This window comes from Eurosta solidaginis, chromosome 3 (assembly GCF_040869045.1).
Source record: "Eurosta solidaginis isolate ZX-2024a chromosome 3, ASM4086904v1, whole genome shotgun sequence".
NCBI classification, from domain to species: domain Eukaryota; kingdom Metazoa; phylum Arthropoda; class Insecta; order Diptera; family Tephritidae; genus Eurosta; species Eurosta solidaginis.
In genome coordinates, this window is record NC_090321.1 from 164,490,650 (window position 1) to 164,506,921 (window position 16,272).

At 38.6% G+C, this 16,272-nt stretch overlaps 1 protein-coding gene and 1 long non-coding RNA gene across 5 annotated transcripts in view; one reads left to right on the forward strand and one right to left on the reverse strand.

Moving 5' to 3' along the window:
- The window catches only part of LOC137244556 (probable serine/threonine-protein kinase nek3), a 125,708-nt gene that overhangs the window by 88,330 nt on the left and 21,106 nt on the right, over window positions 1-16,272 (forward strand). Inside the window, exon 1 of one of the 4 annotated variants that reach the window (XM_067773702.1) lies at window positions 3,608-3,753. The exons of the other annotated variants lie outside the window; for them this stretch is intronic. The gene's annotated coding sequence lies outside the window, so the exon portion shown is untranslated. Of the gene's footprint in view, window positions 1-3,607; window positions 3,754-16,272 lie in introns of those variants that run through there. 4 annotated transcript variants of the gene reach the window in all.
- Window positions 4,773-7,009, reverse strand: LOC137244557 (uncharacterized). The gene is made up of 5 exons (XR_010951099.1): window positions 6,067-7,009; window positions 5,747-6,012; window positions 5,580-5,683; window positions 5,380-5,527; window positions 4,773-5,316 (listed from the first exon to the last, which is right to left on the reverse strand). It is a non-coding gene; the product is annotated as an uncharacterized lncRNA (long non-coding RNA).

Here is a 16,272-nt window from a genome sequence, read left to right on the forward strand (position 1 = left end):
GAAGGAAACGATCGGAAAAATGGGCCGTGAGGGTGAACTTGTATAGAAGAAAACTGCAGTAAGCAACAAATGGTATTTCAAAATACTCAATAACTTCACGCCCATGCTGCTAGGCGTATAGAATAATTTAAAATGAGTGAAGGTTATAGTCGCAGTGTAAGTAAAAATTTGTAATTAGGTCTTTGTCAATGCCGGTTATGTCAGATCTTCTCTATCTATTTGAAAAAAAAAAAAAAAAAAAAAAAACAATGTTCTATCAGCGTTTGTATCACTGTTAAGCCTAGTATATCCCTAAATATAAATTTAAATTCCGACAAATTATACAACGCCAGTGCGTCATATATCGACAATGCTCATATTTGTCACAAAATTAATATTTACTCGTAGGCGGCCTTCCCCTTAACGGATTCACTTGAACAACAATCCAATAAATAATGTCTTAAATTTTTAATATAATTAATTTGTTTATTGGCCGTTAATGAATAAATATATATACATATTTTTCTATTTGTGAGCTCTAGGCCTCTTTTTAATAAATTATTTAAATTTTTAATATATAATTCATGAGACGAGATTAATCTAAAGTCTAGTGTATATTTACGTTGGAATTTGTAAGAGCAAGGAAAGTTCAATCAAGCCATATCGAATATTTTTCTCAAATATTCCTATTTAAAGGGTACGGTCCTGCCCGTTCTTTTGCATCTCACTGTTATAGAATTTTTAAATACTTCATTAATCTACGCCCATATACCGACGGAGAAGAAGGACGATGAGGTGAAGGACGAATTCTACGAGCATCGACTCGGATCTTTATCTTGTCGCAGCCAAAATACGCGCCCGCTTATACGCGGCAAAAAGCAAGATAAAAGGAAAGTTAGACGTCTAAAGGATGCGTAAAAGACAGCCAATGATTACGCAACTCGGCTCTCACACTTGCTCTCTGAGAGCACAAGTCAACCCTTTACAATGCAGGGACAATGGTAGCATATCTCTAACAACTGGTACGAAGAAGAATGCCGCGTTGTAACAGAAAAAAAGAGACTGCTTACAGAGCTACGTTAAAAGCGAACTCTCTCGCTTTAGAGGAAGCAGGAAAGACGTGAGCGCGAGGCGCACATTTTATCAAAAAAATTCGGTGGCAGACAGAATGTTTTAAGGCCGGCGTAAACTCCTGTAAAAACGACAATGGCGACCTGATGCCCAGAGAGTGCTAAGTTTATGGAGGGAACACTTCTCTGTGCTCCCAAAGAGAGAGCGATGAAACACCCAGGGAAGATGATAAACCCGAGCCCGAAATCGATGATGGTGGAACTAATTTTTCCCTACCTACCGCTGGCGCTGATGGATTTCCTACCTTCAAATACGGTAGGAATTGGTAATGCGCATGTATTCACTTCTATGCACAATATGGTCGGGCGAGTGCATGCCCGAAGATTGGAGTCTAGGCGTTCTTTGCCAGACTGCGCCAACTACCACGGAATCAGTCTTCTTAGTATCGCATATAAGGTCCTGCCAAGCACATTGTGCGAAAGATTGAACCCCACCTTGAAACGCGTTATTGGACATTATCAGAGTGGCTTAAGATCTGGTAAGTCTAACATCGACCAGATTTTTACCCGCGAGCAGCATCATCTTTCATTCGCATAACATGGTCTAGCCAGCGTAGTCGCTGTATTTTAATTCGCTGGACTATGTTGATGTTCTTCGGTACTCCTTAATCTTTCGAAGAACTTTTCTCTCCAACCCTTTCAGAGCCGTCTCATCTGATGTTGTCAAGATCCCTGCTTTAGCCCATCTAGCAGCAGGACGGGTACGATAAGTGACTTGCATAGCATGATTTTCTTTTGCCGAGAGAGACCTTTTTTTCATTTGCCTACCTAGTACAAAGCAGCATTTAATGTCAAGCGTGATTATTCGTTGGATTTCAAAGCTGATGCCGTTCTTTGTGTTAACGCAGGTTCCCAAATAAAGGAAGTATTTTACTTTTCGAAATTATTGCGCCCAACAGTGACGTGATGCGCTGACTCTTTGCTCAATGCATGGTTCAATTATATGGTTGGCTCATCTCATCAGCTGATTTTATTTATTTCATTGCATGGTCGATGGGATTGTCAAAAGGAGATGGCAAACTTAAAATGAAACCAACGCATTGGCAACATTTTCTTACCCATACAAAAACTGCTAAGTTTTATGTTTCCATTCCATACCATTCGCACCAACACCAATACACAGATTTTGACAATTTGAACAGACATATTTTGTTATTGTACAGATGAGCTAACCATATAGTTGAACCATGACTCAATGTCAGCAGGTACTTCGTTACATGCAGAGAACAGCAAAAATCGAACACAACAACGTTCGATTACATTCGGCAACATGATCGTGTTCTGTGATCCAACTTGCAACATAATCGACATTGAATAAAAATCAACCAACTTATTGCATGCGTGAAAATAATCAATTCAGGCACTTGCTCGTTTGCCAAACAGCGATTACATTCACCGGAATGAAAAGGCAAATATGAAAACTCCATGCGTCTGAATATTTGCATGATTCTTCTGCCCTTACGTCACGGGGCAAACTACATATAAACATTGCTTACGATTCTGTTTGTTTGCCGAACTAATGCGGCAGTTACCCACCGACGTCTGCCGTACGTAAGGACGTTTGTCGTACGAAGCACGTTTGACCGAACTCTCAAGCCCGTAGGAATCAATGTGTGCGTCTGTGTACATGTACATAAGATATTTATGTATGTATTGTTTACAGATAAGCACTGTTGCCATTGACCATTTTCCATGCATGCTTATGGAAACATCAACTTTTTCCAATTTAATTTTTGGTGTTTTAAAAAGCTGGAATTAATATTTAATACATATAAATAGATTACATATTTATAATCTGCACTTTTACATAATTATTTCGAATTATTTTCACAATTTTTCAAACTTTAATTAGGTGTTTTTGCATAAAATCGCAAACGGGCAAAAATTAGCGCACAAAAGTTTACTAGGCAACTCTGTCTAGTGAGAGAGCGATCAGCTGACACGTTCTTACGGAAAAAATCAAAATTGTTTTGATTTCTACGTTCCGGGCTGCGTACGTACGGGCGTTGCACGTCGGTGAGTTTCCGTTTACATTGCACACTCATAAGATAGGTCGTGTCAGCTGACACGTTTTTGGTACGTACGTTCGTGAGTAACTGCCGCATAAACGATACTAATTCTCGTGCTTTGATTTTATTCTCCGCTTGCCTTCGTTTGATCAATACAATCGTACGAAAAACCTGGGGTCAAATCGTAACAGTCGTGAACGGGCAATTCGTGACGTAAAAGAACGCAAATCGGATTATAACTGTCGCGAACGTGTTATCGCTATCGTAATTCGATATGATGGCAAACGTAAGCGAGTAAGCGAACAACTCGTTCGTTCGAATTGGCATTCGATCAGTTATTTATAAACGTAAATGCACATTATTTCAAAAGATTGAAGAAAAATGTGAGAATAACTAAAACATATGTAAATTTTGTCACTTTTAATGGAATTTTATAATTTAAGGACAAACTGTAATAAATTGAACTCCAAACAAAAGGACATAATGGCACAGTTCATGAGTGAGCACACTGATTTGGCCAAAAATTCTATACCAAATTGTGCTAGGGGAAGGTCGACTGCACACAGGCTTTGGGAAGAGCTCAGCAAGCAGTTAAATGCCGAAGAAACCAACAAAAAATGCTAAATTGTGAAAATGTAGGTATATTATATATGTAAGCGGTTTTAACATGAAGCTAGTTAGTTTTTGGTAAGTATATGTCGATCAAAAGTACAATGCCAAAAGGAAGTTGTCATACAACAAAATTTCAAAACGGCAAACAGGCGGTGGTCCTTACCAAGAGAGAAGTTTAACTCCAGCTGAGGAGCTTATTGTTGCAGCTGCTGGTCTTGAAGCATCTGTTTCAGGAAACAACGCCGTTAGAACATATGGTAGCTCTAGACCGGCACTAGTTGCAGTTGCTTCAAGGCCGGCATCAAGTGCTTCGACTTCAAAGCCTGCATCAATCACTTCGGGCTCAAGTAGGGGTAGGGAAGCAAACTCGAACCAATCGAGTGCAAGTAGTTCTCCTTCGAGCCGCTCTGGCTCCATATGTTCACCTCGTCCAGTGTCGAATCCTGTAACGCCTAGAAGAAGAACTATTAGCGAGAATAGATAGATAGAAGAAAATATTAAATTGACAACAGAACATCATAAAGCTATGGGGCAGAAATTGGGTAGACTGCTTCAAATGAAAAAGAGGCAGCTTGACATAGACGAGAGGCAGCTTGAAATTAGTGATCGCCAGCTTGCTGTCTCTCGTAAGATTCTGGCAATGAAGGCGGAGAATTACCGAGTGGAAATGGCAGGGGAAGAGCTCGACCTTCAAGTTAAAAGTATTGAGTTGCAACAGTTGCAGCTCAATCAGAGAAGAGGGTAGTTGGTATACCATGTTTTCACCCTTTCACTTATTTTTTTCTTTCTCCTCCATGTCATCATTTCCACTCTACCATTCCCTCACTTCTTCTCTCATTTCAGCACATTTTTCCCATTCCCTGCCCATTTCCATTTCTTCACCTTCTCCCTCATTCCATTGTCTTCCCTCCACCTGTTTTTCCATTCTACCACATCTTTTTCATTTCCTCGCCTCCTTTCATTCCCTATCCCTATTTGATTTTTTATTTCGGTTTTAGTAAGTAAGATAGATTCAATTTTTTAATTTTATTTCAATAAACATTTGTAGCTTAGATTGAATTTTATAATTTTACTTCAATAAATATTCGTAGTTTAAGTTAGGTTTAGTTTACATAAGTTAATAATAATATTATTAATATGAAGAAGTATTAAAAGAAATGTACTAAAGGAAATTTAAAGATACTTTTTATTTCAAATGCATATACATATAAATGTAAAATGCATACACGAACGATTACGTCGAATTTATCAATGAGTGCTTAATTTGATCTCTTATTGTTCGGCCAATTCTAGTAAATTGGCCTTCTCCAGCTATTATGTCAGGTGCGTTTGAAGTCTCATAGTTTGTTGGGGTATAGCTAACATTAAATTTTATACAAACGTTCGCAAACCTAGCCACTTTTATAGGATCATATCTTCCTCTTTTTTTTATATTCCAGAATTATCCACCAACCTTTCAACAATTGTTCGTTCAATGAGGCTCCGCGCTTTCGAATGAATCCCGTTGAATGTTGCTTCACCTGAACCGTCCGATGGGTTTCTGCACGGTGTTATGCACCACGGTTCATGTGGATATCCAGAGTTCCCTATTAAAAACACATAAAACGTCATAAACTAATTCGAGATATAGAAATATACATAACCCATACCTAACAGCCAGGCATTTTCACTCCTATTGTGCAGAAAACGCTGTTCCATAACCATTCGTTCGTTAGAATGCTTCCATACGAACGAGTCGTGGGCTGCACCTCCATACTGGCAGGTTATCGCAAGTATTTTCGTAGTGTGATCACAAATCTAGCAGAAAAAAACTTTGAATTAACTTTCCATTTGTTTTTAAATAACTTACCAACATAGCATTTATACTATGGAACCCCTTCCTGTTGAAATACATATGCTCGTTGAGTGTTGGCCTTTGTAGTCCAATGTGGGTGCCATCAATACATCCAAACACTAATTAACAATAAAAAAAACCATACATTTATTTTTCAATACTTACACATGTTTTGAATTTACCTCCTGGAATTCGGTAGTTCTCAACAAACCACTCTTTGCACCTTCTCGAATCTTCTGGCTTTGACTGTATAAATTTAGGACACAATTTACTTTCCATTTCTATCAAAACATTGCCAATTGCGTGCTGATATCCACCACTTGCTAGTAGCGAGAGACAAGCAGCCAATTGGAGCACGGCTGGTACAGTTTTTGTGTCCTGGCATTTTATGTTTATATTATTTAAAACGATTAAATGCTTCTTTGCTTAAGCGAAACTTTTGATAAACCTGTGAGCAAAGAAAAATTTAATAACTACTTTTTATCATATATCAAGTACTCACGCATTATTTGCTAGTGCCATCGGATCGCTCTTGTCCCGAAGTTGTTTTCGCACAACTCTTTCATTATTTTCATCATCGCTGGAACTTGAATAAAAGAAAATACATCCATTGCAATTTTTTGTATTTTCGTTAATATTTGTATTTATTTTGACACTTCAAACTCTATTGTGACTTAAAAAAAGGAAGAAGATGACAATAGTAATCGATAAACAAATATGCAATTACGATACGTCTTCTTTCGACTGTTATCATCCCAACCGCTTCGTTCGATTAACGAATCACGTAATATATGTTCGTACGATAGAGGTTTCGTTAACGACTGTCGTGATTCGACCCCTGTTCGGTTATTCGATCACAATCATGCTAACGGAGTCTAGTAAAGACAGATGCTGAGTTGATTCAATTATGAGTTTATTCGCATGATTGAATGTGAATGCAAGTTTTGGTGTTTGATTAAATCAAGAAAATTGTGATTTTTGCAGTTCTCTGGTTACATGCTAACATTTATATCACCCACACGAACTATATGTATGTATGGATGAATGAATGTACATATTTTGTAAGCTGAAAAGCGCGTGTCATAAATGCTGAGCAAAAACAAATCCACTACTGAGATTTGAATTTTATATATGTCTGTATAGCTTTAGTAGGCATTAAACAATATTCCAATGTGTGAACCGAGTGATGACGTCAAGTTGATGATATTTCGCAAAAATAAAATTTCAGATTTACCGCCTTAAGTGCTTAAATAAAAGACCACCTCCGCAAATTTGCTGACCTGAGTAGACTCCCATACTGCCCCTGTGATATATGTATGTAAATTGTTCTATGCATATTAGACTGGGTCGATTTATTAACCGATATCGCGCCATGGATTTTTCGATAGGATTTGGGCTCAGGAAAAAAAGTTACACTACGCATACCTACCTAAAAAAAATTATTTTCGAGCCTGCGAAATTTCACTTTTTTGACTTTTTTTCGACTTTGAATTAAAAAATTTTTTTTCATGACCTACTAAAAAATTTTCATTTGATTGTAATTTTTTTTTTTTTTTTTCAAAACACTAATATCGACAACGTTTTTAGCGGACATTTTTCGGTCGGACAGGGTATACATAAAATTTTTTTTTAGTAGGTCATGAAAAAAACCTTAAAAATCGAATTCGAAAAAAAGTAAAAAAAAAAAAAATTCTCAAGCTCGAAAATTATTTTTTTGGGCATGCGTAGTGGAACTTTTTTCCTGAGCCCAAATCCTATCGAAAAATCAATGGTGCGATATCGGTTAACTTTCGTCCATGCAAATCGACCCTACCCAATATACATACTTATGTATGTACATTCATTTATAAACAAACGTAACTAAACGTAATATTTTAAATACATATGTACGTCGAGTTATTAAATGCTGTAAACTTAAGTAAACACCTGCTAAGGCTGATTCGATTCATTTGAGCTACCCACTTAAGATGATTTGATTCACAACGATTTCATTCGAAATGCGAATGAGAGATTTATAAAAATGATACCGAGGTTAACGCAACTTTGAGCAAAATACAAATGTCGTCATTATGACTGACGACTGATGCATCATACTTACTTGCCTGCAGTTGTTGTTGTTGTTGTTGTAGCGATAAGGTTGCTCCCCGAAGGCTTTGGGGAGTGTTATCGATGTGATGGTCCTTTGCCGGATACAAATCCGGTACGCTCCGGTGCCATAGCACCATTAAGGTGCTAGCCCGACCATCTCGGGAACGATTTATGTGGCCACATTAAACCTTCAGGCCATTCCCTCCCTCCCTACCACCAAGTTCCATGAGGAGCTTGGGGTCGCCAGAGCCTCGTCTGTTAGTGAAACAGGATTCGCCGCGGATAGGTGAGGTTGACAATTGGGTTTGGAGAAGCTATATTTTGCGCTGGCAACCTGAAAGGTTGCGCTACACAGCCCCTTGAATCTGGTATTTTAGTCGCCTCTTACGACAGGCATACCTACCGCGGGTATATTCTGATCCCCTAACCCGCTGGGATACTTGCCTGCAGTCGAACCAACTAGTTGTTAACTTCCTCAAAACTAAACCTTTTCCATCAGTATTTCACAATTAACCCAAATTTGGTACTGAAGGGCGCTAATATATTTCAGAAAACCACAAATGTATTTCAAAAAATTGTAAAGGTAAACGGAACCCTTTCTCTCTTTTGTATTCTTTTTAAAAATATACACGCCAACGGGCATGATCGCGCAATGGCCAATGCATCTGAAGCGTGCTGAATGGCTCGGGCACAATCTGCAGCAGCTACTCCATCTGCTGATTGCCTAATAATTTCCTCCATATACTGGAGTGGCTTTTCTACAACGCCTGGTCCCTCTGTTTTTGGAAGACGCATATTGGCCCTGAATAATAAGGTAACGGTTCATCTATCCAAAATTCTCCGCACCCAAGCTGCTCAGCCTTTTTTAAACTATCTACGCCGCGATTCCACACCTTGCCTGGCGTACTGATGGCCCCGATTAGGGGTTCATTCGGTACCCTTAATGACTGCGTTTTCTAAAATACACTAGCGGATTTCTGAGTTTCTTTTGGGTTTTTATGAAATACTTTTGTGTTTTCTGAAATACAATAGGTCTCAGCTTTGTTGAAATACATTAGACCTTTCTTAAATACTGTTGGATAAGGTTTTAGTATGAATCCTAATCCATTTTCAGCGTAGTGTCCCTTTTTTTGTCCTACTAGTTGTCAATCGTCAGATTACGCATGGAAATATACCAGTTTCAAACTAGGTCAAATATGACCAGAAAAATTTTAGTCTACACCTAGGAAAATGCTTTTGTTGCTGTAATGCCGAAATATTTCACGCAATATCTTTTTGGAAATTTTGATTTGTATCCTACAAAATGTCAGTTCGAATATCTCCAATCTCTCAATCATAGTACAGGTTTACAAGTATGATATGTATGAGAAGGAAACAATTCCTTTCTCTTTCTAACACACTGCAGTTTGACACTTCGGTCAGTGTCAAACTATTTTGGAACTCAGTGGAACCTGCGTGGAACTTGCGTTTGACACTGAACGAAGTGTCAAAATTACCGGGGTTGCTATCGTTGAAAGTGACGCAGGGAAACAAAGAAAAAGGAGCGGAATATCAGATATGGGTTGCTGTGATGGTAAATTTTTTTGAACGAATTTAGTATGAAAATGTAGTGCACCTATATGGGTCCCACAGAAAATTATACAAAAGTCTTGAATTGGGTTATCTGAAGACGCGTAGATATTCCAGTATTAAGAATACAAACACGAGTGCTAAGTTTTTCTACCCGTTCAAAAGTTCTCCGCGAAAAACAGTTTGAAACCGAGGTCGACTGCAATAACCCATCCAAAAATGTGGAAAGAGATATGAAAAGACGTGTTTTTTCCTGTTATCGGGCGAAAAAGTATTCGAATTATTGGAAGAGAGGCAAAAACGCGTCTATTAATACCTCCCCCGACGGTTTTGGTCGTGCTTTAGCAATTGTCTCCGGTGATAAAGTATCACAATTTGTTAATTAAAATTGTCCAAAACATATCGATTTTAAAGAGAGATGTGCTTATGTGCTCGTTTGAAAGTAAATAAGGATATTTCTTTGCAATTTTACAATAAAAATTTTACGCAGTTTTCGTTAGCAGCTACTACACTTTTCTTGGACCTAAGAGGTACAACAGTGCCAAATAGCATCCACAAAAAAAAACTAACAAGAACAAGCGATTTATCAGGTGAGCGTGGCTGTGTATGTGCGTGCTGCTACATATCCTACTTGTAGACCTGTACTATGCTCTCAATTTTATATTGTAACGAATTTACTTGCAAATCCTTTTATTTGCAACCCTCTGCTAAGTTCGTATCGCTGAACTGTTAAATAAATAAATCCAATATTGAATAATTGAAAAATGGCCTTTATTACAGTACTTCACAATAACACTTATACTTTGCAACGAATAGCAAGCTTAATAACCATACTGATTGATAGCTCAAATGAAACTCTACTATTCAAAATAATTCTGCTATAGCTCGCTAGATAGCGCTTAATTGAAATCTCAAATCAAACTGAATTACTTCTTACTCGCCTGCCCCGCTTTTATATTTTACGCTGCATACTTCTAGGCTCTTCGATTTCCAGAACTTACTAGTTAGTTTCGGCTACAAAATCGCCAGCCACAACTACGTGCACAAATTATTGCTCTCTCTTGTGACAACTCAGATAAGATATATGCATGTGTTTGTGCATTGCCGCTCCGCTGCTCGTATACGTACATATGTGTAGACGCAATTATTTATTCGTTTATGTAGATCAAGTGTCGGCAAAAATGTTGTGTGGATGTATTAGTGAGAGCGCTTTGATCTCACGAACCAATTGATTCACTGATCATTCGCTTGTAAAACTGCAACGGCTAAGCACGCAATAAATAATAAATTATTGATGCGCACAATGGCAAGCGAATATTTTATGTTGAATTATGTTGAACAACGCCTTTGGGCAAATTCAATGGGGTTTATGCTACAAAAAATTTTCAGCGACGTATGTAAATAACATCAAACGACATTTTGAAAGTTCGCATAAAAACTTAAATAAGTTGAATGCAACAAAAAAATTAAAACTTTTTGAGGAAAGTTGCATTTTTTCATACTAAATTAATTCATATTAATAAAATGTATTTACGTAAAACGTGCATACATTTTTCGCTGCGCAACTAGCGATACCAACACTCGATGTTGACACGCCAACTGCTCATTGCAAACTGAACCATTCACTAAACAAAGAGCGCAGGCTATCTGTGTGAGCTGCTCACCATCTTAAGATGTATGAAACGCCGATGCCTGATGTAGATACATAATGATTGAATTATTGATGTAAATGTTTGTAGTTTACAGTCTCTCGCGCATACATAGGCGTATAAGTAAATGCATCTGTGTGTGACATCTTTCGGCTGCCTTATATATGTGTATACATGATTTGATTATTGACGTAAATACTGCTTATCGTGGCCTTAGCATCGCCTTAGTGATGGTATAACTTAGTGATGTTAATATCCGTAACACTGCCCTCCACCTAAGTCTGATCGTCCCGGTCAGACAAATCTCTCGATCTAAACGCTGCTAATCTCTCCAAATGAATCACTTTCATTTTGGTTCGTGGTTTGGTAGTGGTTTGTATGCGGTACACTACATCGTTGATCCGTTTTACAACTTTGTATGGGCCTTCCCAGTTACACTGCAATTTCGGGGACAAACCTTTTTTTCGTTGTGGGTTGTATAGCAGCACCAAATCTCCTTCCTGAAACCCTTCCGAATTAATTGCTTTATCGTACCTCGCTTTCATCTTGTCACTCATAATCTTTGCTCGTTGCCTTACCAGATCGTGTATCTCTCTCAGCTCTTCTTCCAAGATACCAGTGGATTTCTTGACATTCCTCTCCGCATCGGCATCTATCCCATACTTCAAATCAGCTGGCAGTCGAAGGTCATTGCCAAAAATTACCTTTGCGGGAGTTTGGCCCGTTGTGTCATGTACTGCCGATCGGTAGGCCATCAAGAATAATGATATGTGTGTATCCCAGTCCTTATGGTACTTGTCTACTACTTTCCTTAAATGCTCCTCCAATGTTCTATTGAAACGTTCCACCATACCATCGGACTGAGGATGCAATGCAGTTGTCCGTGTCTTTCGAATGCCCAACTTCTTGCACATTTCTTGGAACACAGCTGATTCAAAATTCCTGCCTTGGTCAGAATGTAACTCCATTGGTACACCATACCTTGCAACCCATTCGTTTTTAACCATTTCTGCTACCGTTTCTCCTTCTTGGTTTGGGATTGGGTATACCTCTGGCCATTTACTGAAATAATCCATAACCACCAGTACGTATTTGTTTTCGCGTTTGCTAGTAGGAAATGGATCTGCGACATCCATGGCGATCCTTTCAAAAGGTGCACCTGAAATATACTGCTTCATCTGGCCATGACTTCGGGTTTTGGGCCCTTTCGCTCTGTTGCATACCTCACAATTGGCAATCCACTCGGTGACCGACTGACGGCAACCAACCCAATAGAATCTCTGCTTAATCTTCTCGAGCGTCTTCGTGATTCCAAGATGACCTCCGCTTGGACCATTATGTAGCTCGCTGAGCACGTCAGGAATCCTCGTTCTGGGAACAACTATCAGATTCTTCTTGCATTTACCATCCTCACTCTCCCATACTCGATGAAGGCAACCGGATATCAATTCTAAACTGTTCCACTGTGCCCAATATGACTTCGCAATGGGACTCTCTTCTGACATCTCTTCTCTGTATGGTCTTTCATTTCGTTCGAGCCCTTGCATAACACGTGACAAATCTGTATCTTCTAGCTGACACTTTCTTAGCTGTTCCTTGTCCCATTCATCTGTACATGTTATAGTCATTAGCCGGACATCTATAATGTCTTCTTTAGCCTCGGATTTTGAACAGTGCTTGCATTCCAAACTACATAGTCTTCGTGACATTGCATCGGCATTTGCATGGGTACTACCTTTTCGATGTTCAATGGAAAAGTCATAGCTTTGTAGTCGCTCGATCCACCGTGCCAATTGTCCTTCCGGATTACGGAACTGCAGAAGCCATTTTAAAGCTGCGTGATCTGTCCTGACACGGAATCGCTGGCCGTAGAGGTATTTGTGAAAATGTTTAATGCACTCTACCAATGCCAACAGCTCTCTCCGCGTAACGCAGTAGTTCCTCTCTGGTTTTCCAATCGAACGGCTGTAATATGCAACTACTTTCTCCTGTCCATCGACCGGTTGTGATAAAACGCCTCCTATAGCATACCCGCTCGCATCTGTAACGTCGTTCTACAGCAGCCATCAATGCTTCATAATTGTTCCGCTCTCCTTCGGGAATCGTCTGCAGGATTTCCGCTGCTGGCCCCTTCAATGCCACGAACAGTGCAGCAACTTTATCTTCCGCATTCCAGTTGTTCACTGCTGCGGTCTTCTCAAACTGTAGCTTGAAGACCTGGAAAGGAACAGAACCGTCAAAAGATGGAGTTTTTACCTTCGTATTACTCGCTGAAGCAGCCGGCCGATTAAGTTGCAATTCCTGTATACGACCTCTCAAAGCATCCACCTCTGCCTCAAATTTTTCTTCAAACTGCGTTATTTTCTCGTCTATACGCGCTTCGAGTTTTGATGATATACGCGCCTCTTGCTCTTTCAGTTGTGTTTCCATCTTTGATGTAATCTGTGTCGACATTTCTGAAATACGTGTCTCATGTGATTCCAGCTGGGATGCCATATATGTCTTCTGCTCTTTCAGTTGAGATGACATTTGCGATGCCATTTCTGAAATACGTGCCTCCTGTGCTTCCATCTTGGATGTTATACGTGTCTCTTGCGATTCGAGCTGTGTTGACATATCGGTTGATATTTGTGACGACATTTGCTTCAGCACTGCTAGTATCGCGTTAGTGTCTACACTCGCCAATGGATTTGGAGTCTCTATCTTCTCTTCCAATTTAGTCGCTGGCTCTTCCACATCGGGATAAAAGACATACTCGTCCACATCAATTCCTTCCAACTCCATTACCTCTCGTAGCCGTGCTTGAAGTTCGATCTTATTGCCGGTTGTATTCAATCCACGGCTCTCCAACTCCTTCTTCAATTGCTGGATCTTCAATTCACTGAACTTTGCCATGTCCTTGTAGTCCTCTGGAATTTATTCAACAATTCCTCTTCTGACACCAATTGTAACGAATTTACTTGCAAATCCTTTTATTTGCAACCCTCTGCTAAGTTCGTATCGCTAAACTGTTGAATAAATAACTCCAATATTGAATAATTGAAAAATGGCCTTTATTACAGTACTTCACAATAACACTTATACTTTGCAACGAATAGCAAGCTTAATAACCAAACTGATTGATAGCTCAAATGAAACTCTACTATTCAAAATAATTCTGCTATAGCTCGCTAGATAGCGCTTAATCGAAATCTCAAATCAAACTGAATTACTTCTTAAGCCCCCATTACTGATACTTAGCATAGACTTGACTTGACTTGGCGTAAACTTGGCAACTTAGCCACGATTATACTCCACTTGGCGCATAAAATCTGCCATTATAATCAGCGTTAAAATTTATTTTTAAATAAATGTCAATTTGTATGACAAAATGTCAAAATTAAATGGAAACAAACAAATGGCATCTCAAAATGTAAACGTCACTTAGAACTTACATAGAAAATTAAAATTCAACAGACTTCTAAGTCAAGTTAAGTTTTGAGTAATCAGTAACATGCAATGTTCATTTAACAGAGCTGTAAGTGACAGTTCGCAAGCCAAGTCAAGTCTATGCTAAGTATCAGTAATGGAGCCTTTACTCGCCTGCCCCGCTTTTATAGTTTACGCTGCATACTTCTAGGCTCTTCGATTTCCAGAACTTACTAGTTAGTTTCGGCTACAAAATCGCCAGCCACAACTACGTGCACAAATTATTGCTCTCTCTTGTGACAACTCAGATAAGATATATGCATGTGTTTGTGCATTGCCGCCCCGCTGCTCGTATACGTACATATGTGTAGACGCAATTATTTATTCGTTTATGTAGATACATAATGATTGAATTATTGATGTGAATGTTTGTAGTTTAGTCTCTCGCGCATGCATAGGCGTATAAGTAAATGCATCTGTGTGTGACATCTTTCGGCTGCCTTATATATGTGTATACATGATTTGATTATTGACGTAAATACTGCTTATCGTGGCCTTAGCATCGCCTTAGTGATGGTATAACTTAGTGATGTTAATATCCGTGACAATATTTATAGCGCCTAATTTATAAAACAAACAAAGCTATTGGCATAATAAGCATTGTGAATTCATACAAGTGAAAAATCTTTCTATTTCTCCATTGCTATACCTACCTTTCAAATAAAGCTGACAGGGAGAACGGTTGTCGCGAGTGGCCTGAGAATGCAAAAAGGGTTTGTTTTTTGCTCGGGATAAATAAGTTGGAGCGCCGTGAACTGGCTATTTGTGTTTCGAAACCAGCTTTTCTTTTAAATGTATCTACAGAAAATCCGACTACATATTTTTATTAATTTTTGAAATTTAGTTAATCGAGAAAATATGAGCAGCCAGTTAAGGAAACATTTTAAAATATGTAAACAATGCAATATACCAGTCGTCTAAAAATATTTTTGAAAAGCACTATTGAGCAAATGATTTAAGTAATCGAACAGCGAGGCAACAGGTGATCCAGGCTGTTTACTATTGTGAACGTTTTTTTTCAAACATTGCCCACTTGTATGAATTCACAAAGATAATAAGCATTGTGGTTAAGACAAGTGTGATATCTTTAGGGCTAATTAAACTTACTTAACCCTAACCCCATAGTCGTAACCATACCCATATCCATAACTATCTCCATTGTGATCGATTAATGGTGCCATAACATTAAACATCTGACATTTTCATAAAAACGAGGAAAACACAAAAATTACAAACATATTCCACATACAATAAGTCTCTTAGTCAAAACGTATCCAAAACAATAAACAAAATATACAAAAAGTTAATAAATTCACCAACTCAAATATTTTTAGGTTATGGATATGGCGAAAAACCAAAAACCAATTGGTTGGCTATGATATGGTTATGGCTCTAGCGTTATGGTATGGCACCCTTAATCGATTACATTGATTTCCGTAGGGTTGGTTCGATCAGCTGTTTTATATGGTTATGGATAAGTCACCATTAATTGGCCCTATAGCTTGCACGTGAAAATAACAAATAGACGCGATCACCTGATTTTTAAGCCGGAGTCATTGGTGCCGTATGTCGTATCGCTGTATCCGTATCCCTAACGTAATCAGCTGTTTATCGTTACGACGGTAAACCAAAACCCAATTGGTTGGCTATGATACGGTTACGACCTTAGCGGCACCAATAATCGATTGCATTGATTCTCATAAGGTTGGTCGAATCAGCTGTTAAAAGGTTACCGATACGGTTACCGATAAAGCACCAATGTCTTCAGCTTTAAAGATAATATCGTGGTCTCTGTATGCGCTGCCATATTGAACATCCTGTCAAAACGATAAAAAGTAGCCGTCTTTAACACCTTGTCAGACAGTCTACTTTGGTTTTGTACACAATGATAATAAGAATATATTTTAATAAGTTTTTGAAAATCTTATATTGAA